Source organism: Onychostoma macrolepis, chromosome 22 (genome assembly GCF_012432095.1).
Source record: "Onychostoma macrolepis isolate SWU-2019 chromosome 22, ASM1243209v1, whole genome shotgun sequence".
NCBI classification, from domain to species: domain Eukaryota; kingdom Metazoa; phylum Chordata; class Actinopteri; order Cypriniformes; family Cyprinidae; genus Onychostoma; species Onychostoma macrolepis.
The window spans coordinates 16161396-16176091 of NC_081176.1; the positions used below are offsets into that span (position 1 = coordinate 16161396).

General features: G+C 35.7%; 1 long non-coding RNA gene across 3 annotated transcripts; it reads right to left on the minus strand.

The window, feature by feature from the left end:
* Window positions 1-1368: 1368 nt before the first annotated feature.
* On the minus strand, window positions 1369-5120 carry LOC131530843 (uncharacterized). Of its 3 annotated transcripts, none has more exons than XR_009268521.1 (5): window positions 4758-5120; window positions 4206-4342; window positions 3244-3335; window positions 2970-3154; window positions 1369-1622 (listed from the first exon to the last, which is right to left on the minus strand). It is a non-coding gene; the product is annotated as an uncharacterized LOC131530843 (long non-coding RNA). The 3 variants fall into 3 exon arrangements; XR_009268520.1 differs by having other exon boundaries at window positions 4554-5120; XR_009268519.1 differs by having other exon boundaries at window positions 4206-5120.
* Window positions 5121-14696: the final 9576 nt, after the last annotated feature.

A 14696-nucleotide genomic window follows, 5' to 3' on the forward strand; every position in this document is an offset into this window, starting at 1 on the left:
AACCTAGCAACATGCTAGTACTCACAACACACCATACATACATTTTTGCTAACTAATAAACTTCAAGAGGAATCTTATAGCTAAAATGGCTAAATAGACTGCTAGCACTATTTTTGTGCATAATTGCTCAAATACAGATTTAGGGACTACTAACTTTAAGTAGAACCTAGCAATATGTTAGCAGCTAGAAAAATGTCCTAAAACTCTCAGGCAACTCAAAACACACTAGCATCAAACAGCAGGTATTTTACATAAGCAAACAATCAATTTAGTTATTTCTTATTACTTTCTGCAGCAAGTTAAATGTCACATGGTAGGACATTTTAAAGAAATCATGACTTACACTGTTTATTAGCTAGCTGCAGCATGTGGCTTCAGCTAACTAATGGTGTTTTCCATCTCAATTCTCCAGGCTAGTTTGCCAAGCAAATGCGTAGGAAAGAGGTTTTGAAAAGAGGTGACAAGTGAATAATGAATCTGTCTTGTGTTGTTTATTTTAGGATGCCATTTCGCTAGCTCAACCTTCAGGAATCATTATCAGCTAAAACAGCTAAATATACTACGAGCACTACTTATAAAGTAAATATTTGCTCATAATTATAAAATAGACCTACCGTAAGTGGAAAACCTAGCAACATGCTAGCAGCTAAATACTTTGGCAACTACTTACAACACACCAGTATTATTTTGCTAGCTCATAAACTTCAAGAAGAATGTAGCTAAAATGGCTAAAAAGACTGTTATCACTAATTATAATGTAAATATTTGCTTATAATTTAAAATACAGACTTGAACAAAATACTAACAGTAAGCAGAACCTAGTAACATGCTGGAAACTAAAAAAAAGATAAAACACTCAGGTAACTACTCACGAACCACTAGCATTACATATCTCTTTTTTTTTTTTTTTTTAAACAAGCAAACAATAAGCAATTTAGTCCCTTACAAAAAATTACTGCAGTTTTTAAAAAAAAAGTAATACTGCAGTTTTAGTTACATGTAGAAAAAGGCAGTTTTTTGGACACGAAAAAACTGCATTATTGCCGTTTTACTGCAATACATCTGAAGTACTATTGAAATACAACTGCAGTAGAGCTGTAGTATTACTAACAAACAACTGCAATAGAACTGCAGTAGTACTGTAATAATACAACTGAAGTACAATTCAGTACTACCAAAGTGCAATACTAATAAAATGCTGCACAGTAACACTGAAATGCAACCAGAATATTTAGAATAACAACTTTTATTTGCACACAACTGCAATATAATAAATTAAGGTACAAAACAACAGTGAATGTCTCAAACAGCAATGCAACAATAAATTATTTTACTTAAAATAACAGGCTGAGAGTTACACTAAATGTATTTAGTGTTTATTTACAAATCACACAATCATGCACGTTTCTTCCCTCATTATTCTGACAGGTTTCATTTTTTGAAGAGCTTATCCTCATCATTCCACTTGGTTCTTCTGTCATCAATAACTCACCCTCATATCATTCCAAACCCGTGAGTCTTTCGTTCATCTTCAGAACACAAATGAAGATCTTTATAATGAAATCTCAGAGCTTTCTGTCCCTCCACTGACAGTCCATGCAACTACACAATAACATGCATTTCTGGGAAAAAGCATAGACACAATCATGTTTAAATACTGTACAGAGTCCTCCAAAATTATTTGCCCTCTTTATCAATTTGGTTTTTCATTCAAAATTCTAACCTTAAATAAAACATACAAATAAAAAATAATAATAATAATAGAAAAAAACATAATTTACAAATATACAAGTATATAATTTAAATATGCTATTAGAATACAGTATATAGAATATATATGTTCCACAGTTATTGTGCCCCCTTCATTTAATACTGTGTGTAACCTATAACCCTCTACACGCATAAGTGCTAATCCATGGCTAGGTGTGCATTACATGATTTTAATGCATGAGGTGAAGGCAAAGAACCACCCGACATGAAACAGGTTGCCTCCACTGAAGTTGATTAAAATTGTGTAATACACACCTGTTACAGCTAGTTTAGTTAAAGCTGCCTTTAAAGAGATAGCTAAACCAAAAATTAAAATTCTGTCATTAATTAGTCACCCTTGTGTGGTTTCACACCCGTAAGACCTTCTTTCCTCTTTGGAACACAAACAAAGATATTTTTAAAGAAATCAGAGAGCTTTCTGACCCTGCATAGACAGCAATGCAACTTACACATTCAAGTTCCAGAATGGTAGGAAAGACATTGTTAAAGTAATTCATCAACTTCAGTTGTTTTAACTCAATTTTATGAAGCGACGCGAGTGTTTGCGTCCAAAAAAAAAAAAACTACTTGCCTACTAAATACCACTTATTTACAAAAATATTGATCTGTAATGTGCATTCATGAGAGCATCACAACGCATGAGAGTTGTGTTCATGCGACAGAAGACAAAACTGAGGTTAAACCACTGGAGTCACATGGATTACTTTCACAATGTCTTTCCTATTGTTCTGGAACTTAAATGTGTTATAAGTTGCGTTGCTGCCTATAGAGAGGGTTCAGAAAGTTCTCAGATTTTATCAAAAATATCTTAATTTGTGTTTTGAAGATGAACAAAGGTATTACGGGTTTGGAACGACATGAGGGTGAGTAATTAATGACAGAATTTTCATTTTTGGGTGAACTAACCCTTTAATGTTTGTGGAGTACAATTTGACTGGAAGCGTAAAACCAAGTTAATTTTCATTAGTTTGTTTGGTTACAGGTCATTAGATCTAGTGTTCTGACTGTATGTGTGTGCTACAGTACAAGCAGCGCATTGATTTAAAATAGTGATGGAACTGATTGTAATTATCTGCATTCATTGTTTTAATGCACACCTTCCAGTCAATCAGAGAGAATCAAAGAGTCCACAAAAAAAAAATGTTGAGAGCTTATGTTAAGCATTGAGAATAATTGCTGTTATAACTAGGTTTCATTACCTTTCCACTGCCTCAGCTCTCTCTCTGTTTTCATACTGAAATGGCACTAATATTGTAAATCTTCTTTTAGCTCTTTGATTTCATTTAACTCCTCGATCTCTTCATGTCTGAAGATCTCTTCCATGGCTGAGACGACAGAGGACTTATACACTTGATTTCTCCAGCACTCCCACTGGTCTTAGTTTCTGAAATACAATAGCAGTTATTATGTATTATAAACTATAAAGATAATAGTTAATAAAAGATCAATTAAATAAAGTAGATTACTGCTCACCATTATTTGAGTGCTTGTTTCACCACAGCCATCATCCTCTGTTGAATTATATTTTTTGGTCGTCTTTTTTTAGTTGTTACCAGTGCATTTTCCTGAAAATAGCAATCACACACTGATAAAATGTCCATTTCCACACATTAATGTCACACTACTGCACATAAATGCTGGTGTACAGTGCTGTGAAAAAATAAATCCTAATTTATTCTATTTTTGAGTATATCCAGCACTAAATATTGTCAGATATTCCTAAGAAAATTAACATAAAACAAAGGCAAATACAGTTACCATTAATAAACTGTATTTTGTGTTTATTCAGGTTGCCTGTTTCATGCACTTTTTTTTGAAGATTTGAACCAATTTAAGTCAAGTCACCATTATTTATATAGTGCTTTATACAATACAGATTGTTTCAAAGCTGCTTTACAGTGATAAAAAGAAAAATAATGATGCAAACAGAATTCACATCTGCTGTGAAGCAGCTCTAAACAGTAAAACGTGTCATTGTTCAGTTTAAATCAGTGTTGACTCAGTTAATTTCGATTAACTGTATAAAAATCATCAAATATAAAATAATTTCAATGCATCTAGATAGCAGTGGTGTCCTCATCCAATAGTGTCTGTGGAGTCAGATCAACAATATTTCTGAATATTATTAGTCCCCAAATAAGCACAACAAAAGTCGACAGCGGCAAGGAACCCAAACTCCATCAGGTCACAGAATGGAGAAAAAAAACATTGGGAGAAAGCATGTTTAGTTTAGGGATCAGTTCTCCTCTGGCCAACGAATGAACATGATTATGATTCAGGCTGCATCACAATTTAATGTGAAATATACAGGACTGTAGGCCTATAAGTAGCTGGAGTTATTAATCTCATTTAAATACTATCTAAAATCAGGTTTACATTTGTGGCTAACTAGAATGTGAGTGACCTTTAATGCATTTCCAGAAATAAAGTCTCACCAACATCTGTTGAGTGCCTTTTCACTTTCTCTCTTCTCCTCTTTCCTAATGCTTCTTCTGTTGCAAAGAGAGGTACACTGTACACTGAACACCTTTCAATGATTTTTTCCTCATGTCAATTAGGGGTTGATGCTCTCCTAGAAACAAACAAATACACAGTATATTCAGTGCAGTTTTGTTCATTCATTATTATAAATGATGTACTGATGCTATTGAGAACTGAACTGAGCTGGACAATGACATGACTAATTTCTACATAAATGCTTATAACAAATTGCTGAGCCATAGCAAAATTAAATACATACACAGGGTTGTCACTGGTTGGATTGAGATGTTGGTGTTTATTACCATAAAATTGTAGTAAAAACAGCATTAAACCAGTTGTTTGTCTTTCTGTCATAAGACCCGCGAGCGCTACAGATCAGCACAGAAGCGCGTTTCCTCTCATCTTCTTCTCATCTCAGCGGGTTGAATAAGATATCCGTCAAGTCATTTTACATCTCTCTAAAATTATAACTAAAGATATATGAGGACATTAGACATTATACTCACCGCTAAACTGGATGAGTCGACTAGTCTCCACCTCGCCTGATAAACTTCTTCCGGAAAGCGTTTCTAATCTTTTGTAGCACTTGTGAAAGGTCTCGGAGTGTAATGTTATATCGTTGTGCTTTGATTGTGATAGTTCACATATGAACGATGTTGTCAAACCAAAACGTGTTTTATACTTTTATATCCATCCTGCAGTAGACACTACGGAAAAGATGCTGATTTACTGTCGGTTACAAGTAATCCGCTGCTCTCGAGACTCGTTGTCAGGACAACGACCTTTGGCGCGAAGGAAGATCTCACGTGCGGGTTATTAATCTATGCGGGTGAAATATTCCATAGGCAAATATTTTTTGTACAAAAATATTTTTGTACGAATATTTTATAGGAAGTCTACGTTACAAAAAATAAATAAATAAATAAATTTGCCAAGTCTGTAACCACAGGACTTACTACATGTTGCACAATACAGCATAACTGCAATGCAGGGCCTATACAAGACGACTTTATTGGCAATGAAAAGAACCTCATTGCCATTAAAGTGAAATTACTGAACCTAAACATAGGAGCTTTATTATTTTTTTTAAATGCTCATAAAAAATAAATACAATTAAATAAATTTAATCAGACAGACTTAGACGTTTTTGCATCTGAAATCTTCACCTGCATTTCAGCGTATCACTGAACTGCAGTTATATTGTATCTGTACTTCATTATACAGCAAATCTACAGTTGCACTTCATTGCACTTCAGTTTTACTGCTCTTGAACTTTAATGAACTGCAGTTATATACTTCATTATACTGCAATTGTCCAGTTGTACTTCATTGTACTGCATTTATACTACTTTGTACTGCAGTTTCACTGCAGTTGTACTTCAATGTACTGCAGTTATTTTTTGTAAGGGGTTATTTCTTAGCTCTTTCTGCAGCCAGTTAAATGTCAAATGGTAAGACATTTTAAATAAGTCATGACTTACGCTGTTTATTAGCTATCTGCAGCATGTGGACTATTTTCTGTTATCTCTCTGCACTTTAATCTATACTATATATGTATTTTTTAACTCTCAGCTGTAAGTAATTGGCGTTAGCTGCAGACTAGGTGTGTTTTCCGTCTCAATTCTCCAGGCCAGTTTGCAGAGCCTTGGGAAAAATGTTTTGAAAAGAGGTGACAACTGAATAATGAATCTGTCAGGTGTTGTTTATTTTAGGATGTCAGTTTGCTAACTCAAACTTCAAGAGGAATCATTAGCAGCTAAAATGGCTAAATAGACTGCGAGCACTGTTCGTGAAGTAGTAAATATTTGCTTGTTCTTTCAAATACAGTCTTGTGGACTTGAACAACCTATTAACTGAGGGTAGAAAACCTAGCAACATGCTAGAAGCTACATAGAAAACATTACTCACAACACACTAGCATCATAGCGACTATTTTTACACAGATAAACACTAGTTATATCTTGATACTTTCTGCAGCAAGTCTAATGCCAAATGCAAAGATGACCCATGTAGTTTATTAGCTAGCTGCAGCATGTGGACTATTTTCTAAGTTATCTCTCTGCACTTTAATCAATGCTATCTATATGTACTCTTTTCTTTTTCAGCCCCTTTGTTGCCAAGTTGCAGGTTGTCTCCGCTGACGCTTTTAATTGATTTTACTGCCGGCAGAAAAGAGCACAATAGGCCGACTAGCACTCTAGAGAAATCGAACGTAATATAGTGCAAATGTCCCTTCAAGACCAATCAGAGATGCCTCTCTTGTAGACGAACTGTACACGATCAATACCGATCCTTCCTCAAAAGGGTCTCCGTTTCCCTCACAAATACACAAAACACAATCACAGACACATGCTGACATGTGAAACTATTTCCTAAGGGCAAAATTAGCACAGCTTGTCACAAGTAATGTATGTGTAAGTTGTTGTCAGCTCATATCCTGTCCAAGTAAATGACAAATTCTTAAAAGCAAATTCATAAAAAAGGGTTTATGTTTCATATAAGGATAATCTTCAAATAAATAAGGAGCCTCAAAGAGGCGCAGGAAATATTGTTTTCATTATTTGTTATTGCATTGGAGCTAATGCCATTTGGGCAAGAATGCGGGCAGTTTAGCTGGCGGACAAATATTGCACATATTGCGTTTACGATTACTTATTGGGGGGTACAAAAAACAGCTTTTAAATCTCGTATTCATTTAGTGAACCTTTCAAACTGATGCGGCTGATTATAAAAATAGAGAGTTGACTGTTAGATTGTTTTTGTCCTGAAAGAAAAATCGATTTTCCATTCATTTTCAGTTAATTTATTTACTTTTCAAAGCAAGCTAATGAACTCCCCTGGCATCTATACTAACTGACTTTTTTCTTCATTATCAGAGCTGGAAGAAGGAAAAGTGCATATAGGCCTAAATTTATGTGGAAATATAAACGCACATACATACATATGATATTATTTACGGTATATGTTATTATTATTATTTATATATATTGTATATCATACTGACTGATGTACAGATTGTATGCATCTTGCAGATTGTGTGCAGCACAGATTTTGTGGAGGTTTTCTCTTTCTCTCTCTCTCTTTTGCATAGTATTTATACACATTTTATATTTTTTTTTATTTTGTAGTAAATCAGCCACTAAAAAAAAAAAACATATCACATTCAAATAAATGCTGTTTTGCCTGCAAATTTAAATAAAGGATTGAAAATTACAGTTTTGTGATTGTACAGAACAGTACTCGCTCTCAAAAGTGCAATGACTGACACCACTGTAGCAATGTCTTGTGATTTGGTTTTAGGTATGTTTTGCTGCATTCAGGCCACATTGTAATTACTGTTACATTCTACTTGGAGCTGTTCACACCTTTGAACTCGGACCCGGAAATAGCCGAAAGTCGTAGCTCTCAGAGAATTCCCAGTTCACAAGATTGTAATTGATCCTTCGCAAAAACCCGCCCTCCTTAGTTACTGTTGCTATGTCCGACAAACAATGCAACTCTCACACTACACATCATGTTCTCACGCAGTGAAAAACACATCGTGGAGCAAAGAGGACACTGACAACATGCCGACAGACAAGAAAGAGCAGGTTACTTTATGTATGAAATATGGTCTCAGCCTTCAAATTTTGTAATTTTTTTTAGAAATTCAAACAATAAATACCATTTTGTGGTTCTTTAATGTGTCACACATGAACTGATCGTCATTTCATATTTACTTAAAACACGAAATGCACATGAATAAACATCAGAACATATTTTATTTCAACCGCGGTAAGACATCAATACACATTGTTTTTCAAGTTTAAGACCACCGAAGATAATCTACTCTCCTGTCTGATTTTTTGCCGGACAAGATTCGGCATTATGATTGGTCAGGTCAATTACGAGTTCTTCGAGGACCTGAACGCTTTTTACAAGTTGATATCTTGTAATAACTGTAATTACAATATGGGGTGAATGCATCTTTTGACCACAGTAATATTAGCGAACAAATTATGTTTGGTGATTTTAATTAAATCACTGTTGACAGAGCTATTGTGTTTTGTTTTTGTTTGGAAGCTTTACTTTGCAGAGGGCACTCTAGAAGGGTTGCCATGTTTGTTTATTATAAGCAATGCTTATTAAAAGCATCTTTGGGCTCAGCTCATAAAGTGATCCAGTTGAAGTAGGCAGGTAAACAACAATATTTTGATATGTGAGTTATTTCCAAGACAATGTGTTTGGATTTAAGCATATTGTGCTCTTGTTTTCATAGCAAGATCTGGCAACAGTAATGAGTCAAATCATACTTGGTTCACTGCAATTTCTTGAAATATGCATAGCCTACAGAAGACAATTCTGATATGACTTTAAAGGGTTACTCCACCCCAAAATGAAAATTTTGTCATTAATTTTCATTTTGTCACCCATAAAAGCTTTGTTCGTCTTCGGAACACAATTTAAGATATTCTGGATGAAAACCGGCAGGCTGACTGTCCCATTGACTGCCAAGTAAATAACACTGTCAAGTAGGGCTGAACGATTAATTGCATTTCCATTCGACTTGAGGATTGATCGGTGTATGACATAAGGAGATGTCCGCTCTCTTATAGCTCTCGCAGTACTTTGATGACAAACACCGATTGGTCCATCAGTGCTGCTTCAAGTCGAGCACATCTAAGCAGTCTTCAGAGGAAGCATAAGTTGGCACGCTTACAGTGTTGCCAAGCCCGCGGTTTACCTCCAAAACCGTGATATTTAGCCCCTGAAATGCGAATCTTACCAGGGGAACTCCTCCAAAAAACGTGTATTTTACCCCCTGGAATGTAATTTTTACCAGTGGACCCCCTTTGAAACGCGATTGGGCTAGTTTTGAGTAGCAATTGGGCGGGTTTTGTTGTGAAAACCTTGCAACTGTGGCAAGCTACATGCAGAAATGTTTGAAAGCGTACATGAACGTACTTCAAAACGGCACATTTATATTTTATAAATGTCGATAAACGGCGTTTCCATTAACCAGTGTTATGTGACTAAAACATAACCTTTTGCCTCTCGCAATTAGTCATGGCAACGGATTTTGGCTATATTTATTCAAAGGAGGCGTATGCGTGTATTTGTACAGATGCATCCGTGTGGTGTGGCTGACACAGAACAGCATATGCAGTTTGCGTCCAGCGGATATTTTCCAAAGTGGCGCTACGGTGACGCGGAGTCATCAAATTGTTGAATCAAGTCGTAATTTTTATTTTCTTTGCGTACAAAAAGTATTCTCGATGCTTCATAACTTTCAGATTGAACCACTGATGGCAGAAGGATTATTTTGACGATGTTTTTCATACTTTTCTGTGCCTTGACAGTGTTATTTACTCAGCAGTCAACTGGACAGTCACAAGCCTCCCGGTTTTCATCCAAAATATCTTAAATTGTGTTCTGAAGACGAACAAAGCTTTAAGGGTTTGGAACGACATGGGGGTAAGTGACTAGTGACAAAATGTTCATTTTGGGAGGAGTAACCCTTTAAATTGATCATTAGCAACTAGTAATTCATTGCAAATATGATTGTCACTACATGCATTTTTCGGGAGTCAGTTAATTTGGTTGTAGAATGTAATGGACATAGATGAACTGTGTGTACAGAACAGAATTAAGCACCGAAAGGTGAATTGACAACCAAATTTAGTTGAAGTGTGTACATGGCCTATATGATATAACAGCATTTTCCCAATCTAACAAAAATATACTGACTAACCAACTAACTAACGATTAACTAACAATGTTTAAATGAAACACTATTTAGCCAATTAAAAAGTGTTTTGTTACAAACACGCTAGTCGTCTTTCCAGTGTTGGAAAACAATATCAGACATACAGTTATATTTGCCCGAACACATCCTCAGGGACACACATAATATTTCACATGGAAATAAGTGTGAATAGTAGGTTAGAGAGAGAGACAGAGAGAGAGAGAGAATGAGACGGTGCGTGGCTGGCAGTGAGCAGACCAGCCCTGAAGGCTGTTGATTTCTCTCAGGTGCTTCACCGAAGCATTTTTAAGGAGCCAAATGCAGAAATCTCACGGGGTTGCTGGGCAACCAGCAGGGCGAGGTTGGGAAGACTTCGAAAACACTTTCAGTCACAAAAACGCCGAACACTGATGTAGGCTATCGACTCGACAAGAAAAACTGAGAGGTCTGTCCTTGCACTCTTTATTATAAATGTCACGTTGACTTTTAAACTGCGCATAATCAACATTGTCTTCAGGTTATAAAGCGGTCCTTTTAAAGTATCGACCCAAATAATGTGAGAAAGCCCTCTTTTAGCGAACAAACTCGTGTGATTTGGACTGCCGCAATTCGGGTTTCCTGAAGTGATGAGGGAAATGGCATGGAAGAGATCAGAGGAATGAGCAGCTGGTCTTTTCCACACTCTGTTTAAACGTGTTAATTTATTCGTGTTGAGCTCAGTGAATACTACAACAATTTCTAGAGGCTGTGCGTCGTGAATGAGCTATTTTCATTTTTCGCGACTCGTTGACACCTTTGTGCAAGAGTGCTTGTGATTTGCTAACAAGCCCGGACTTGTAGTGTTTTTAGTCTACCGTGATTTACTAAAGTTTTCCCTGTGTGAAATTACATCATTTATATATTTCCCTTAGCTTTTACATGAAAGTATTAGGAAACCTGTATTAGGTTTCTTTCTTCTGCTGAACTTCGAAGATATTTTGAACAATGTGTGTAGCCAGTTGACAGTAGCCATTGACTTCCATAGTATTTTTTTTTCTTCTTTTTCTTTTTTTCTATACTATGGAAGTAACAGCAAACATCAACTGTAAACTTCTGTGCTCAACATAAATATACTCATACAGATGTGGAATGCCACAAGGGTGAGTAAATGATGAAATCATTTTCATTTTTGGGTGAACTATCCCTTTAAAGGGGTGGTTTACTACGATTTCACTTTTTTCATTTTAAATAGTGTGTAATGTTGCTGTTGGCGCATGAACAGTATCTGCAAAGTTGAGGCGCTGAAAGTTCAACGTAAGCGGAGATATCGTCTTTTAAAAATCAGGAAGTTTAATGCCTACAAAAACGACTCATATGGGACTACAACGAGATACTTCCCGGGTTGCATACGTAAAAAACCCATCAAACCCCTCCCTCCGGAACATGCCAAAGAGGGGGCAAGGCCATGTTCTGCGGCTTTGTCGAAGAGGAAGAATAATAGTGGAGAGTTGTAGCCATGCCGTCGAAACGGTGTTATTTTCACCCAGCTGTCAGGTCTTCTGTGTTCGGGCTTCCTACGGACGCTGTAGTTCGTCAGCAATGGTTAAAATTTATATTTGATTATGTTCCTGACAATTACAATCCTAATTTAGCTCTCTGTGCTGCGCATTTTACGGAAGACAGCTTCCAGAATCTACACAAGTTCAATGCCGGATTCACACAGAAACTATTACTAAAACATGGAGCAGTTACAACTTTAAAACCAGAGGCAGCAGTTGTTGGGCCACAACCTGTAAGTAAGATTTCATAATTTTAAATGTATTTGCATGTATAATTTCAGACGTAATGTTTTAGTTTTATCAAGGACGTAAACAAACGCCAACGCTGGCTTTAGTAGCCAGTTATTTAGATGCTATTTCGTGTGTCTATGACAAACGCGTACAAACATTTTGGACCCGAATTTGTAATTATGTACTAATTTTGTAAATGTATTTTCCATGTACACTTTATGACGTAATTTTTCGATTTGATCAAGAAACACAAGCCAACGCTGTTTGGTTATAGTAGCCAGTTAGTTCGATGCTATTTTGTGTGTATAAGACAAACGTGTACAAACTTCAAAAAATGATATGTAATCACAACAGCAAACTTCCATTCAGAAACGTTTGTAAGAGCCGTGCTTGCGGAAGTTCTGCTTGACTCTCTTCATTACCGCTTTCTGGGTCTGATTCTGGCTCAAACTGATACGGAAATATTGACACCATTGTTTACATTTGACCGGAGCACATGCGACTGTCGCCCGTGAAGGTAATGGGCGTGACATTTCCGGACAATGTGCAGTACGCAGTTTAGCCAATCACAACACACCGGCCCAACTAACCAATCTGAGCCCATTGCCTGTTTCTGAGGGAGTGGTTTCAGAGAATCAGGAAGTCAACCGGTCATTCAAATGACAGAGGAGAAAGCGGCTTACAATAAAGGTGAAATATATGAAAAATAAGGCGTTTTTTAATAAACGAAACACGAAGACATGTTATATTGCACCCCATAAACACAATCAAGCAAAGAAAAAAAGCAGTAAACCACCCCTTTAATACCACAGTGACTCATTTCATTTTAAACTGATATTTCAATTTCATATCATCTTTGCATTCAGACATATTACATAAAGATAATTATCTCTCATTTCAATGCACAGTAAGGTCATTGCCTACTCCCATGCACTGTAATCACACTTTGTGCTGTTTTAGAAAGTTGACCAAGGGCAAGTTACTGAGAAACATCCAAATGTACAGAGTGATTCATTAGTGGTGCTAATTGCAATTACGCATCCTTAGGTTTCAAAGTTTAATGAGTAATTCATCCCACATTATTGTGCTACAGGCATGAATGATACCTCAAATTGTGTAGTCTGTTTGCCATTGCTTTTCTAAGTAATCAAAATAGACTTGCATTGAAAGAGAGACTGAGTAAACAATAAAAAAGATTTTTGTTAAGTAAAATAAATAAATGAAGTTAATACATGAATAGATGAAGTCATATTATAAGCTATAAAGTAAAACTGTGAGAAAGTCACAAATATAAGATATAAAGTAATAATAGAGAGATAAACTTAGTTTACTCAAATTATGATATATTAATATCTCAGTCAATATTAATATATGTATTGTCACGAGACAAAATCATGTTATGAAATATAGCCATAATTGAGAGATAAAATGTATATATAAAATAAGATTATGCTATATAATCAATATTGAGATATGTAATGTCATATTATGATTGTGAGAAAAAAAGTTCAAACTGTGAGATAAAAAGTTGTATTGTAAGATATATTGTAAATAATTACTGAGGTATACAATGCCATATTATGAAATATAAAGTCACATTGATAGTTACAATAGTGCGATATAAAGCCTTATTTGTGAGACAAAGTCATATTATGTTGGTCAATATTGAGATACATAAAGTCCAAACTGTGAGATATGAAATCATATTGTGAAATATAAAGTCATATTAAGAGAAATAAAGTCACAACTGAGAGATATAGAGGCATGTTAGGAAACATAAAATCATATTATGAGATATAAAGCTCCATCTGTGAGATATAAATTCATATTGTGATCTATAAAGCCCAATTATGAGTCATATGAAGTCATAATTGTGAGATATAAAGTCACAATTGCCTATTATTATTTTTTACTCTGAGTTAGAAATGGCTTCCGCATGGATCTGAGTCATATCTAGAGACTAGAATATCATAGATACTTGGTGGTGAGATATTTAGACTTAGGGCATTAAGCGGCTACGTGGAACATCCTTGCAGGCACCTAGCAACCACCTAAAACCCATTAGCAACAATATAGCAACACCCTTACAACCATCTACAACATTGTGGAAATGAGTCTTCAGAAAATGTAAAAACTTTTAATACAGTGCATTTTTACCAAATGAATTGCTTTCAGAGGTATAGTGACACACTGCATCACCCCCACATTGTTTCGTTTTTCAAAGATTTTACCTTTTCTCCTTCTCCTCTTTCGTACTTGTCTCTTTTTAAATGTATATCGTTCCGGGAGGAACCTGACAGGTTTGTTTTCGGGTGTGTTTATAAAGTAGTTTAGTGCGCCCTATCGCTGCTCTGTATTATGTGTGTGTGAGGCAGAGATGGCGAGGCGTTTTAGAGCTGAGATAGCACTGTGACAGATGTTTGTCTCTTTTTTTCAATGACACATTGGGTGATGTTCTACCCCTCTTCCACCTGCTCTGCTGAAACGTCTCTCGGTTTGAACGAGTCAGCATATGTCGGGGCACAGAACCTACAGAATGTGTTTTAAAGGGTAAAAGTCCATCAAAACACCCTTGTTGATAAGAACAACTCCCTGATAAACTGCATTTTCGCATTTTATGATAAATGTCTTGGTTTTTTTTTTGCCACAAAAGTTAACTATGAAACAACTTCTAAGCCCAGAAAGCTTGTTAAAGAGCATTACGATTATTACCATCTCAACTTTGCCTCAGATATTGCTCCTAAAGTGCCTTATTAGAAAGAAATAAGACAACTTTTGACATGTAATAAAAATATAGAAATATAAAATAAATATAGATAGCAACTCTTTGAGAAATGTCTGAGTTCATACTGAGATTTGACATCTAATTGCAGACTTCTGTCTCTTGGCAAATCTGAGCACATTTTGAGACAATATTGTGATTTCTTCTAAAGAGAGATTTGAGATTATTA